The sequence below is a fragment of the Saccopteryx bilineata genome, chromosome 2 (genome assembly GCF_036850765.1).
Source record: "Saccopteryx bilineata isolate mSacBil1 chromosome 2, mSacBil1_pri_phased_curated, whole genome shotgun sequence".
Taxonomy (NCBI): domain Eukaryota; kingdom Metazoa; phylum Chordata; class Mammalia; order Chiroptera; family Emballonuridae; genus Saccopteryx; species Saccopteryx bilineata.
This window is the reverse complement of record NC_089491.1, coordinates 120,881,934-120,895,703: the sequence shown is the minus strand read 5'-3', so window position 1 is coordinate 120,895,703 and position 13,770 is coordinate 120,881,934. Positions and strand designations below refer to the sequence as shown.

At 40.1% G+C, this 13,770-nt stretch overlaps 1 long non-coding RNA gene across 1 annotated transcript; it reads right to left on the bottom strand.

Moving 5' to 3' along the window:
• Positions 1-12,145: 12,145 nt before the first annotated feature.
• Positions 12,146-13,095, bottom strand: LOC136324622 (uncharacterized). The gene is made up of 3 exons (XR_010729120.1): positions 12,959-13,095; positions 12,516-12,591; positions 12,146-12,377 (listed from the first exon to the last, which is right to left on the bottom strand). It is a non-coding gene; the product is annotated as an uncharacterized lncRNA (long non-coding RNA).
• Positions 13,096-13,770: the final 675 nt, after the last annotated feature.

Genomic DNA, 13,770 nt, shown 5'->3' with positions numbered 1-13,770 from the left:
CTTAAACAATCTTGGATGATGCAGAAGATGATATACTTGTTGAAGAGGATGGGACTGGTGGTAGATGGCCAAGGTTTGATTCTGCTGCTGGAATCAGTTTCTTGAAGTAGACATCAAGGGAGGTTTGTACAGAGCTTTTCTTTTTCTCATCATAAATGGCCCTGTGGCATCTCAGGCTTTCAGTAACTGTATGGTAAACTTTGGTGAAACTTTCTGTATCCAGATCTTGCTCCTTTAACTTTGCCATTCCTGCTTCAATGATATAAAAAGCATCATTTGTAGAAAACATTTTTCAGTTCTGGAGTTTCTAGGTCCCCATTTTCTTCCCTAAATGCTATCATCTCCTGCTCTATTACCATAAGGTCTTCATTGATTAGTTCTTTGCCATGGGAGTCGAGTAACTCTGATATCACTTTCATGGATGTTCAGCTGCAGTTGATTACTAATGGCTCTATGGCCCTTTGTTCCTCAATATGAGTTGTATGTAGGTCGATGTTTGTAATTTGAGGACTTACTGTATTGAAATTATAGGATCTTTGAAGATTATAAATTGAGTTGTTTTAAAGTAGTATTGCCAGATTAGCAAATACAAACACAGGATGCAGTTAAATTTAAATTTCAGATAGGCAACAAAATAATGTTTAGTGTAATTATGTTTCAAATATTGTATGGAACATACTTATACAAAAAAATTTGTCGATCATTTGAAATTCAAATTTAACTAAGTTCCTGTATTTTATCTGGAATTTCTACTTTTTAGGTGGATTGTAAAAAAGAGGAAGAAAGAAAAAGACCTATAAAAGAACTCTTGGATGGCTTCGTAGTAATATTTCTCTCTCTTCCGTTAAAATCCTTTTTCTAGTTGATTAGAATAATCAGTTGTGACTAAAGTAGGTTTAGTTCTCTTGTGGAAAGATATGCCAATTTGTCATGGTAACAATGCTATTCATATTTCTCATACATTCAAAAATTGTATTTAAGATAATCTACTGATAAATACTAATCAAGGCTCTTGATATGTAAAACCAGAATTTTAAGTTCAGTTCAGTTCCTGGAAAAAATACAAATATTGACCAAATATACTCATGAAAAGCCTCCAGAAAACCAGAACTCTCAAATCAGGAAAACAAGTCACTCTTTAGTAAAATCGAGGATTTGCAGATGATAGATGGATAAATTATGTAATCAAATACCATGCTACAATTTATTCTATAAAATAAATTTAAATTCATTAATAGCAATCAATTACCAAATCAACTCATACAGAAGGTTATGTAATTTGGAATATAGTCATCATCAAGGAAGACAGGAGCTCAAGAAACAATAATCTTGGCCCTGACCAGTTAGCTCAGTTGGTTAAGGCATCCTCCTGAAACACCAAGGTTGCCCGGTTCAATCCCTGGTCAGGACACATATGGGAAGCAGCTGGAGAATGCATGGCTGAGTGGAACAAATGAATGCCTCCCTTCCCCCTCCCCTCTCTCTCCCTTCCTCTCTCTGTCACTCTAAAAATCAATAGAAATTAAGCCTTGCCTCAATAGCTCAGTTACTTCTAGTATTATCCAGAAGCATGGAGGTTGCTGGTTTGATTCCCAGGTCAGGGCACACACAGAAGCAGCCCGATGTTCCTGTTTCTATCTTTCTGCTTCTAAAAAAAACAAAAAACCCAAAAAACTCACACTATGAGTTTTAAGTACAGAAGAAAAAAAACAAACAAAACCCCTGCGGACATAGACATAGTGAAGCCCTTGAAGAATCCTTTGCAGCCTCACAGGCAGCTTTTGCCACCAGTCACACAAAATTTCAACCCACTGTGAACACCTTACTTGATAATTCAGAAAGCAATTTCAAAGTACCATTAAGAAACTGAGACCCATGAAATGGCATAATACTGATACTATTTCTGACCCCACTTACTTTATATATTTCTTCACTATTTCTTGTCACTCACCACGTGCCCTGTATTGTGCTGTCATCACATCTCTTCAGAAGCCATTTCCTTTTGGGCTTCAGTCAATCATTTTGTTTTATGATTTCAATGGGCAACCCTGAACATGGTAACAAGGCTTCGAAGAGACCAATTTGATCTGTCAAGTGTTTCATTTCTTATTCCTCCCACATACCCCAGGAGCCCCATGACTGCCCTGTGTTTTTCTGGCTTCTTTCTGAAACACTGCCTCAGAACTGGCAGATCAAGAAGGAAAGTGGTTGGAAGAGGCAAAGAAGAGAGTGCTCTCCACGAGCAGTCCCAGTTTTGGCCAGGTGTGCCCGACCACTCTGTGTAGCAATCAGCCAGAAGGAAATGATGTTTTCAGTCTCCTGACTAATTATTTAAACACAAGACCTCCTTTTATTAGAAATCTAAGCAGAACTTTCTCCCTAGCTGCTCATTTTCCTGACTGTAAAGTGCTAAATGGTAAAGAGAAACAGCTTCTAATGTTCATAAGGTAAAACCCATTTCCTTGCTTAGATGTGCTGCTGTGAGCAACAGGACCCACTTTGGAAGCTCGGAGGATCTGAGAAGACCACCCACTCACACTACAAATGTCCTTGCCCTGGCCACCAACTCCCTCACCCCATCACTACCATTGTGGCTCCAGTTGACAAGACTGAGAACGTGACTTCCAACGTCTTTCAATCGAGTTAAAGCTGGGCAATGGCAACATCTGAATCTTCTTTGATGGGAGCCGTGTGATGTAGCTCAACATACTACATGTTGGGGCAGTAAGCAGAGAGATTAGGAGTAGAGGTTAAGGGGCCAGGCTGCCTGTAGTCATATCCCAGCTCAGTCAAGGCTGTAACAGTATAATCCTGGGCAGATTACTTAACTTTCCATGCCTCAATTTCTTTGTATGTTAAAAAGGATGATCTATAAATACAACACAATCCCAATCAAAATATCAACAGAAAAGAAAAAACTGTAGATATCAACAGATTCTAGTATTTATATGGGAAGACAAAGGAATTAGAATAGCCAAGACAATTTTGGGGGAAAAAAAGTGAAAGATTTGTACCATCTCATTTCAAATCTGACTATAAAGCCACAATAATGAAGACAGTGTGGTAATGACAAAATGCTAAGACATACAGAGCAATGCAACACAACACAGGGTTCAAAAACAGACCCACACAAATAGACTCCACTGGTTATTAACCCCAAAGCCGTGAAGGCAATTCAGTGGGAAAGGCGTAGTCGTTCAAACAAACAGTGTTTACATATACTGCTCACAAAAATTAGGGGATATTTCAAAATGAATATGAAACAATAAAAAGAAGAAGCGTTTGATTTTTTTTTATTAAACAAGAACATAAAGGCAAATGACAAGTCAAAGAAAGTTGTTTGGTTATGCAAATGAGATGCAAAACCAACTTTTATTTCATTGGTGAAAATGCATTATACAAAAGGCTGAAAGTAATGGAGTATCTGAAGGTTCCTGATCCCCTAATTTTTGTGAGTAGTGTATATATAACAACTTCCATATGAAAAAAAAGATGAACCCTGATTCTTATCTCACATTTTATGCCAAAGTTAACTCAAAATGAATAAATTTTAATGTAAAACTGTAAAATGTCTAGAAGAAAACATAGTATAAAATATTTGTTACCTTAAGTTAGGTAAAGAGTCTTTATATATGACACTAAAACATGCTTCAGAGAGGAAAATATAATATTAATATGTTGGACTTAAAAAGGGGGTAGGGATAATAATAGTACCTAATTCAGGGTTGTTCTGAGAATTAAATGGCTTGATTTAGGTAAAGTACTCAGAATAGAGTACTTAAAACATAGATGATACTAAGTTCTCAAAAAATTGTACTTACTACAAGTTAACTGTGCTGTTTGCCTTCTACAGCCATTTACTGAATACCTATTTATTGACTACTCACTGTATTAGTTTTTTATTGCCACTATAACAAATTATGACACATTTAGTGGTTTAAGTCAACAGACATTCATTTTGTTTCATTTTGGAAGCCAGAAGTCTGAAATCAGTCTTGTTGCGCTAAAGTCAAGGTATTGGCAGTGCTGGTTTCTTCTGGAGGCTCTAGGGAAAAATCTATTTTCATGTCTTTTCCAGTTTCAATATCTGTATACCTTGCATTCTCTGGCTCATGGCCCCTTCCTCCACCTTCAAAGTTATCAGCATATTATCTTTAAATCTTGCTCTGCTTCCATCATCACAATGCCTTCTGTCTGATTCTTCTGCAGTCAAATCTCCCTCTACCTCATATACAGAAGTTGTGATTACATTTGGGACCCACCTAGATAGTCCAGGATAATCTTATCATCTCAAGGTCCTTAATTTAATAATGTCTGCGAAATGCTTTTGCCATATAATATAACATTTATAAGACCCAGGGATTCAGACCTGGATACTTTGGGGCCATTTTTCAGCCCTCCACCCTCACTCTGTGCCAGGTAGTTGGCTCAGCACTGTACAAAATGCTCTCATTTAGTCTGCGTGAAGTTCTTAGAAGTTGTCTTTAATCACCACTGTTAAAATGAGAACACTAAGGCACACATAGTTTTAAGTCAGGTGTTTAAGAAGTGGCAGTCCAAACTTGAAACAAAGACCTTTGGATTCCAAAGCTGTCAAACATTACACTGCTCTCTTTGTCTGCCAGTGGTTGCTGGAAGAGGGTAACATGAAGAGGTGTCTAAATTAGGGTACATCCCAAACTGAGAGAGCCCTGAGCAACCTGAGAGCAGACTTAGGAGCAGAGAATAGTGGATTGAGGACTATAGCATCACAGAAGACTTCCCGATGGGCTTGGCAATGTTTTGCATGAACTGTCTCCGAACCTTGAGTTCAGGACTTCGTCTCATTCACTGTAATATCCCAGTGCCTATCACAGTGCTTGGCATGTTGCAAGTTTCCAGTAGATATTTGGATGAATGGATGAAATAATATCCTAGTTCCTTTTAGGCGTGATGCTGGGTCTGATGATTTCATTTCCACTTCCCCTCGCAAACACTTTCTCTTCTTTTTTCCACTTCTCTCCTCGAGACTGGATCTCCATTCTCCCTCTGCTGGGGAGATCTATACATCACTGTTGAAGAGATGCATTTTGGAATGCACCTGCAGATGATCACCATCAGTAGGTTGCTACTTCTCTTTATTTCCTGGGTTCTTCAAAGTCAGAATAGCATTGTTACCTTTCCCAGAAGAGCAACAGTCTCGGGGAAGAATGGCAAAGGCAGGACATTGCCTTGAGGAAGTGCTCCCATGGTGGAGGTCAAGTGACTGTAGAAGGAAGACTTGCTCTTTCACTCCAAAGTTTGACCTGAAATAGGATGCCCATCTTGTTTATTAACTCTTTATCCCTTAGCTCCTCCAGCTAAGAACAGCTCAGAATTATTAATTTCATCCTATAATTTAAAATAAATAAGACTAATTTGTTTAAGGTTACTAACAATGTGTTAAGCTAAACGAAAGGCTATACAATAAACCAGAAGAAGAAATTCAATGAACAAACTCAGACTTCTGAGTTCAGAAACATAAGCCATGTGTTTGAGGAGCAGTCTTATTAACTCCTCTCTCTATAGTTTGTAACAAGCTTATATACCTGTCTCCTCATCCAGATCCCTCATCAAGGTCACCTCCTGCAGGAAGCCCTCCATGACTACTCTATTTTAAAAAGGTTGCCCCACTACCCCCATTGCTCTCTAGGCCACTCTCTTGTTTTATGACTCTCAGAGTGCTTGCCACTCTCAGAAAAAGAATCTCTTCAAACTCTAGATGTTAATCTTCTTATTTCCTCATTAGAATATAAGCTCCACGAAAGCAGGGGTAACTAACTGTGTTAGAACCTAGAATGCTAGTTGGAACCTAGTAGACAGTCAGTAAATGTTGCTGAATTAATATAATGTGTAAGAATTAAGAACAGGAGCTTCTCTAAGTAAGCGGGCAGGTAAAAGAAACAAAAAGTGGTAGAGAAAGAACTCTTTAACCTCATCTTCCTTCTCTTACTGAAATTCGACTGTACCAGATAAACAGAGGCAGCCATCAAGTCAAAAGAGAAACAAAAGGAGCTAATTCTTGGCCTTTATTCTGCTTGATAAAATCAGGGATTTTCAGGGATAATTTTGACAAACGCAGTTTTTGCCCTCAGCACTGGCATTAGAGATTTAACATGCACGTGAGATGTGGTTTCTCAGGCTCATAACAAAGTTGGCCTGTAGAGGGTACTAGTTCACTTCAAAAAAACCAAGAGCCCCTCCTTGGGTCCTGGAAAGAGTTACTTTTCCAAAGCAAGCAGGGAAAGCAGCTTAGTAACAGCTAATGAAACATTTGAACTGGCCACATTTTACTTCCACACCAAAATTTAAGATAATAAATAAAAGCAACCTGTGAAAATACCAGAAGCATTCAGTGACCTCTCCAAGGGAAAGAAGTGGCATCCATTTTCAAATGCAAGGCTACAAGAGACTTCTGGAAGTAGAGAATATTGTATTGAGAAAGACAAACCTGAGGCAGGGAGAAAGTTGCAAGTCCTAGAGGAGAGGCTGGCAGGCCTCTGCCACATTCCACCTATAAAGCCAGTAGCCACGGCCACCATCACAGCCGCCTGGCCCATGCAGGTTCGCATTAGATTCAGACAGACAGTAATGAAATAATAGAGCCAAGAACTGGTGGGCCATTACCTTTAATCCTAGCTTGCACTCGGCAGGCAAGAAATACACACAGTGGGAAAACACTTCCCTTTCCATTCAGGGCTCCCAAAGCCACTGACTTATCCGAGTTTCCTAGAATCAAAGGTTTCTACCTCACCAGCCTTATTCATCTCTGTTCCCCATCTCCTTCTCTCTGCACAAACTCTGCACAAACTGGCTTATTCTTCAGCACTCCGCCATCTTGGCTGCTTCTCCTCTGCAATGCTAATTTTAGGAACCCAGCAAGAGAGCCCCTGGTCTCCCTTATTTTATAGTGTAGAAATTAAAGCCTTTAAGCCAGTATACAAATAAGGCAGTCTCTGATACAAAGCCACTTATCTGAGGCATAAATGGGATTTCTCATAAGAGTGCACCACCCCACATCATGCAACAGTCAAGGGTGTGGGGAAAAGCATAGTGTTGAGAAGATCTTAGTATTAAAAGGGTGGGAAAGGCTTAGTCTTAAAACTAAGCCTTAGGCTATAAGGACCCTGCCTGTTTACAGCCTGTCCCCCACACCCAATGCAAACTATAAGCGAGCAAACATATTTGCAAACTTATTTGACCCACACCACTCTGCACTTCATGCTGGGAAATGGGACTTTAAGGCCTGGTGTGAGAAGCCTGTAGCCTCTGACTTGGGGAGGACTCCTCTGACAGCTCTCTAACTGAGCACATCATTCTGGAAACTGGGTTTCAGTGTTCAGCAAGGATTGGGGCAAGGAGAGGGGGCGGTAAAGCCACCTGAGAGATTTGAAACCAGTAATCACAGTTGGCTTAGTGGGAGCTGCAGAAGAGCTTGAGAGGAGGAGAAGCCTCTTCAGAGGGTAAATGAAACCTCCAAGAGAGTTCTTGTGAAAATTTAAGAGCCGGCAAGAACGAGAATAAACCGCAGTTGAGGCAGCTTTAATGGTCTAGCTAACCCCAAGGCAGAGATTCATAATCCTACATGTTCCAGTGATCAGATGCTTTCCAAGGAAAAGTTACACTCAAAAACCCGTGAGAGCTGTGACCTTATTTGTATACTGGCCTTATTATATAGGGGTGGGCAAAAGTAGGCTTACAGTTGTAATACAAATAATATGATAATTCATAAATAATAATAAAAGAAGAAACTGTTTTTGCATGCTCACAATTGTAAACCGACTTTTGCCCACCCTGTATTGTGCTTTCAATTGGTGACTGTCCTTGCTTTTGTAAGTTCAAGGTGGATTAGTCACTTTAACATTCGATGGCTAAACTTTAAACCAAATTAATAAAGGGCAAGGAATGAGTCTGCAAAAACAATCAGCCACCTCTCTCAATTTAATTGTAAAATCAATCGCATCCATTTTTTTTAGAACAGTGTAGGAAAAACATTTATCTTGCCATGAACTCTCTCACTGATTAAATGATTCATTTGGAAGACAAAACTACAGTCTAAGATTTTAATCTTAAAAAGTTTATCTTTCAAATACATTTTCAAGATTCTGAAGTCAGCTTCTTTTTCCTTAAGGAGTAACTTCATCTCAGATGCACTTCTAACCTTTCTTTCATTGTTATTTTTAACCATTCTCCATGCATTCAAAGTACAAAGTCTATTTAAATGATGAATAGTCTATGTAAGTTCACAAACAGGAATGCCAGCAAGTAAGGAGGGAGAAGAGCAATTGCTGAGGTCTTTCTGGGAGCCACTTTACACCTTATTTTATCTGACCTCAAAACAACTAAGTCTTGGCTCCATGCCATTATCAAGGTTAACAGTTTAAGGCCACTGGTCAGGCAAGTAATATGAGGGGAGGCAAGGGCTGTGAGGACCAGCTGCTCTATGGCGGTATGCAAACAATGTTTCCAGGTCTTGTTTTTCAAGAAGATTTATATGAAGTATCCTGATTTTTAAAAAATATAGTGGTAACTGATGAAAAGAATTGTTTTCAATATTGTGTGGACCAAATACAGGAAATCTGGGGCTGAGCCCAGCCCACAAACTGCCATTTGGCAAGGGGTAAAAATAAGGGTTGGAAGATGATGTCACCAATTCTGCACAGCTGCAGCAGGTGACAGACAGGCATGTGCTGTCCAGAGTCCAAGTTTTCCTGACTACACCATTCTTAGAACTGACACATGCTGCGGGTGGGTTACATCTATGAAGTCCTTTTAATGTATGCCAACATAGTAGAGTCCTTTAAAAAAATCACATAGCAGCGATTCAAGTTAATATGAGGTAAGCAAAGTCAAGTAAACATGGATTTCTGAAGGGACTGAAGCACAGAGCTGGGACCCTCTGAGGTCCCCTTCCTCTGCCTGTAAAAACTGTCAAATAAAAAACAAGTCCAGACTTAGGAAGGAGGGGGCAATTCCCAAGGATTATTGCAAGGGGGAAGAAAGGGCTATCGCAATAGAGGGAAAGCTCTGACTATAAGGTCTGCAAGTATCTCAAGAGTCAGTCAAAAGGGTTTTCTTTCACAGGGAGAGGAGTAAACAAGAACTGGATGGGGAAGTGGGAGGCAAGGGTGGGATGATGGGAGAGCGGACCAGAGAACGTTTCTCCCTGAGCCTCACCTGTTTTCAGGAGGGACCTTCAAGGAGGGGCTGCCTGCTGGCTCCTGCTGCAAATGGGCCAAAGGGCATGAACCTGGAGTAAGGAGCGAAGCTTAACCAAAGTTCAGCTGACAAACACTTTTGTTCTGATTGATTAGGGAGGACAAGGAATGCAATTAATCATTTATGAGGCAAGGAGTGGGAATTTGAAGGGTCCGTGTCTGGCTTTCTCATAGGTAAGCAAGTTTCATGAGTCTTGTGTAAGTGCTATGGGGAGGGGTGATTTCTTATGGCAAGCCACTTTCCAGGACACAAAAAGATGAGGGCCTTTCTTAACCTGCAGGTAAAATTCAACATTGTCCAAATACAAGCACAAGATGGACAAAGGCTGAGAGTAGGATCAGGCCTGTTGCCCAGGCCTGAGCTAGTTGAGTTTAAGGTCAACCTTCCCCACAGGAAAGAGGGAAGGACAGAAGCTCGGCAGGGCTTGGTTTCCTGTGGACATGAGCTGCAGGGACTCAGGACGGCTGGCCCTGGGCACAGAGGCTGGCATGGTTTTCTGAAGGCAGCACTGTGAGGAGTGACATCAGGTCCACGAATGTTAAGGAAGCAGGTGCAGAACTGGCACGTCAGAGGTGTGGCAGCCTGCCGTCCTGGGAACAACTGGAAGCTATTTCAGGATGGAGGATCCAAGAGAAAGGAGGGGACAAAAAGACCCCTGGGGTCTCGCTCACAGCCATCCTCATGGATGTCTTGAGCCATCAAGAAAGACTCAGAGAAGTTCCAGAAATCAGCTGATGGGTGCTAGCAATAAGTGATAGTTTTTCTTCTAATCATCATTATCTAGCACCCTCACTCTGTGGCAGGTTGATATGACCTGGGAGATAATATTTGCTACCTTCTGTCTGCATAAATGGTTGCATGCTTTCTATGAATGTTGGCCACCAGGGAATGCTCTTAAATTAACTTTTTACTTCATCAGATCCTCCTGTTTAACTTGATCTCATCCCTACCATTCAGCTCAGGACTGGTTGTCCTTGTTTTACATTCTAAAGAATGGAGGGCTGTCTTGAAGTGGACACAAACAGCATCACCCTTAATAGATTACCCATATATCGTTAAAAGTTTTAAACAACAAACAAACAAAAAATGCTTACCACTGTCTGAACACCCCAGGAGGTTTTCTCATTGTATAAATCACTTCTGAATTTAAATTGCTGTCATTCTAGTAAATTAGCTAACATCTGCTATCCACCTGGCGATCAATGCAGGCCACTCTATTAAAAACTGAATTCATGCTCAACTTGAGTCATTTACTTAAAGTCCCAGACAGCAACTGTGTCATGGTAACATAATGAAAGTCACATGCCATTTTGTTTTTATTTTATTTTATTTATTTTATTTTACTTTACTTTATTTTTTTAAGTGAGAGGAGGGGAAATAGAATCCCGCATGTGCCCCAACCTGGATCCACCCGCAACCTCCGTCTGGGGCCCATACTCGAATCAACCAATTTATCCTCAGTGTCTGGGGGCTGACACTCAAACCAATCAAGCCAATGGCTGTGGGAGAGGAAGAGGAAGAGGGAGAGGGAGGGGGGAGAGAAATAAATGGTTGCTTCTCATGTGTTCCCTGAGCGGAAATCAAATCTAGGACAGCCATATGCCAGGCTGATACACTATCCACTGAGCCAACTGGCCAGGGCCACCATTTTAAATGCTGTAGTAGCCACATTGAAAAAAAAGTAGATAGAAACAGATGAAATTAATCTAACAATACATTTATTGAGTCCAATATGTCAAAAATATTATAATTTCAGCAGGTAATCAACATAAAATTTATTAAAAAGCTATTTTACATTCTCTTTTGTTTATACAAAGTCTTCAAAATCTAGTGTGTATTTTATACTTACGGCACATCTCACATTCAGGCTAGCTACTGAAAGGGATCAGTATACGCCACCCCCAAATGTGCCACTTTGGCATACAGATTATTTTGAAATGAAGATAATTGAGAATCAGCCGATGCGGGAATTCTCTGCGCTTCCCTTATCTGCCTAAAAGTAGAGTTCCCTTTGTGAAGGTGCCTCTCTCCCTGTACCAGGAAGGAAAGGGCAACTTATCCATGGAGACTCATGAATTTGAATCAACAGGCCTTACTAAGATACCATTTTCTTCCATTAGTTCTTCTAAATACTTCTTAGTCATGGCCCACAATTTATCATTCCTTGAAGTCCAAACCCCCTTTCCTTTGTTAAAAATGGCACATAAGCCCTTGACTCTATCAGGCGTCCCCAAACTACGGGCCTCGGGCCGCATGCAGACCCCTGAGGCCATTTATCTGGCTCCCACCGCACTTCCAGAAGGGGCACCTTTTTCATTGGTGGTCAGTGAGAGGAGCACTGTATGTGGCAGCCCTCCAACGGTCTGAGGGACAGTGAACTGGCCCCCTGTGTAAAAAGTTTGGGGACCCCTGCTTCTTTTAGATTCTCTTCCTTTTTGTGAACTCCTGTGCACAGAAATAGAAATTAAAATTGTGTACCTTTTCTCCTGGTAATCTGTTTTTTTTGTTAGTTTATTTTGCAGGATCCCAGGACCTAAGAGGGTAGAGGAAAAATATTTTCTTTTTAACACTACATTTCAAGCACTCAATAGCCACATGCAGTATTGGCTACACTATTGGACAAAGCAGGTTCTGGAAAACACTATATTGTGTAGTTATAATCTACATTGCACTTCTAATACACACTCACCCCCCCCACACACACATATATAAACTATTTTTGTCCGTACTTTTTATGGTTGCATAAATTCAACAAAATAGTATTACATTTTAGTAACTGGTAGCCATGAATATCTTTTTATTTATTTATTTATTTATTTATTTTATTCATTTTTTTTTTAGAGAGGAGAAATGGGGAGAGAGAGACAGAGAGGGAGAGAGAGAGAAGAGAGAGAGAGAGAGAGGGAGAGAAGGTGGGGAGGAGCTGGAAGCATCAACTCCCATATGTGCCTTGACCAGGCAAGCCCAGGGTTTCGAACCGGGGACCTCAGCATTTCCAAGTCGACGCTTTATCCACTGCGCCACCACAGGTCAGGCTTGAATATCTTGATTGGGGCAATAATATTTCAGTTTTACATTTTTGAAGATTCTAGAGCATGAGAAAAAGGTCTGTCCTTTCCCAAATTTGTTCACACTCTGGCCTAGAAAAAAAAGCTGTTACTGATAGTTTTCCAAAATGAAAAAAATAAAAAAGTTAGTCTTAATACAAAAATTATATGTAATTTTAATTTTAAAACAAACAAAACAGGATTAGGTCAAAGTAAGGGTCAGGTTTGTACCTTGCTGAGATCGCCTGTTACGTAATCAAGGGTGGTTCTCTATTGTGCTTTCGTTCTAGGTCCCAGGATGAAATCACTGAAATAAAATAACCACATGCTCTGAAGTTAATTAAAAGTATATATCATCATGTTACAAATAATAGCATTTCCCATTCAATGGTTTAAGTTATTTCAGGTCTTTGAAACAACAAATGGATTTGATTAAAGTCCAATTTGATTTATTAAAATTTAATCGAGGGCATGTGTTCTGGCACGTCTATCGTTTCTCTAAACATATAAAAATGCGCCTTTCTCCCTTTGTATACTTTTTGGCTTTGTTTAAAATTTATACAAGCTGTCAATATATAAAAATCTAAGATGAGGATAAATTGTAAAATCACCACATCACTGTTATCTTATTCTTTCCACCACATCGCATCAGACATAAGAGGGGAACTACAGACCTCCCATGATGCTCTCTGCTGCAGTGTTGGTCCACTTCTCTGAACGAAGACATGCTGTGGCAGTTAAGTGAGAATATAATATTCATTTCCCTTTTGTTTCTCTTAACGCCAAAGGATAATTTTTATTGTATGCTTTCTAGCAAAAAAAAAAAAAAGAAGAAAAAAGAAAAAGAAAAATTCACCATTAATAGGCCTAATTAGATTTATGATGATATCAATTAAATATTTGGTAGACAAATGACCATATGAGGGAGCAGATGAATGAATATGGTCATACCCCAGGATGTAACAAGTGAGCGGGACACGGGTGTTAAATTCAATGCCCAGTTCTGGGAAGGCTCTGAATGTAGTGCAGTCCGTGTTCTGTCTTCTAGAAGTATTTCATGATCACATTTTTCTAGAAGCTTGTACAAAAGTAAATCTGCAAAAGGTTATGGATGTTTTGAGCTGTTAGCACAATTTCTCTAAGGGCTTGAAGGCCTGATAAGCTTTTGTGCAACTCTGCATTCCTAATGCCCTACCACTTCGCGAGGACGGCTCCCCTGGCAAGCTGCTGCTCAGTTTGGCTGTTTGTTACCTGAACTATTCACCTAAAAAATTGCAACTGTCAAGAAAATATGCACACTCTTTGAGTGGCTCTGCAAAAACTAAAAGTCAACCACACTGGGGTGCTTCCAGCCTTATTTCATTCTGGCTTTATCTCAGAGGCTATAACCTAGAGCCCACAGACTCCTTCTCAGGTCGTGGCTTTGAAACCAGGGCTGGGAACTTCTAGAAATAATGTGCTGCTTTTCTTCCTTTCTCTCTCTCTC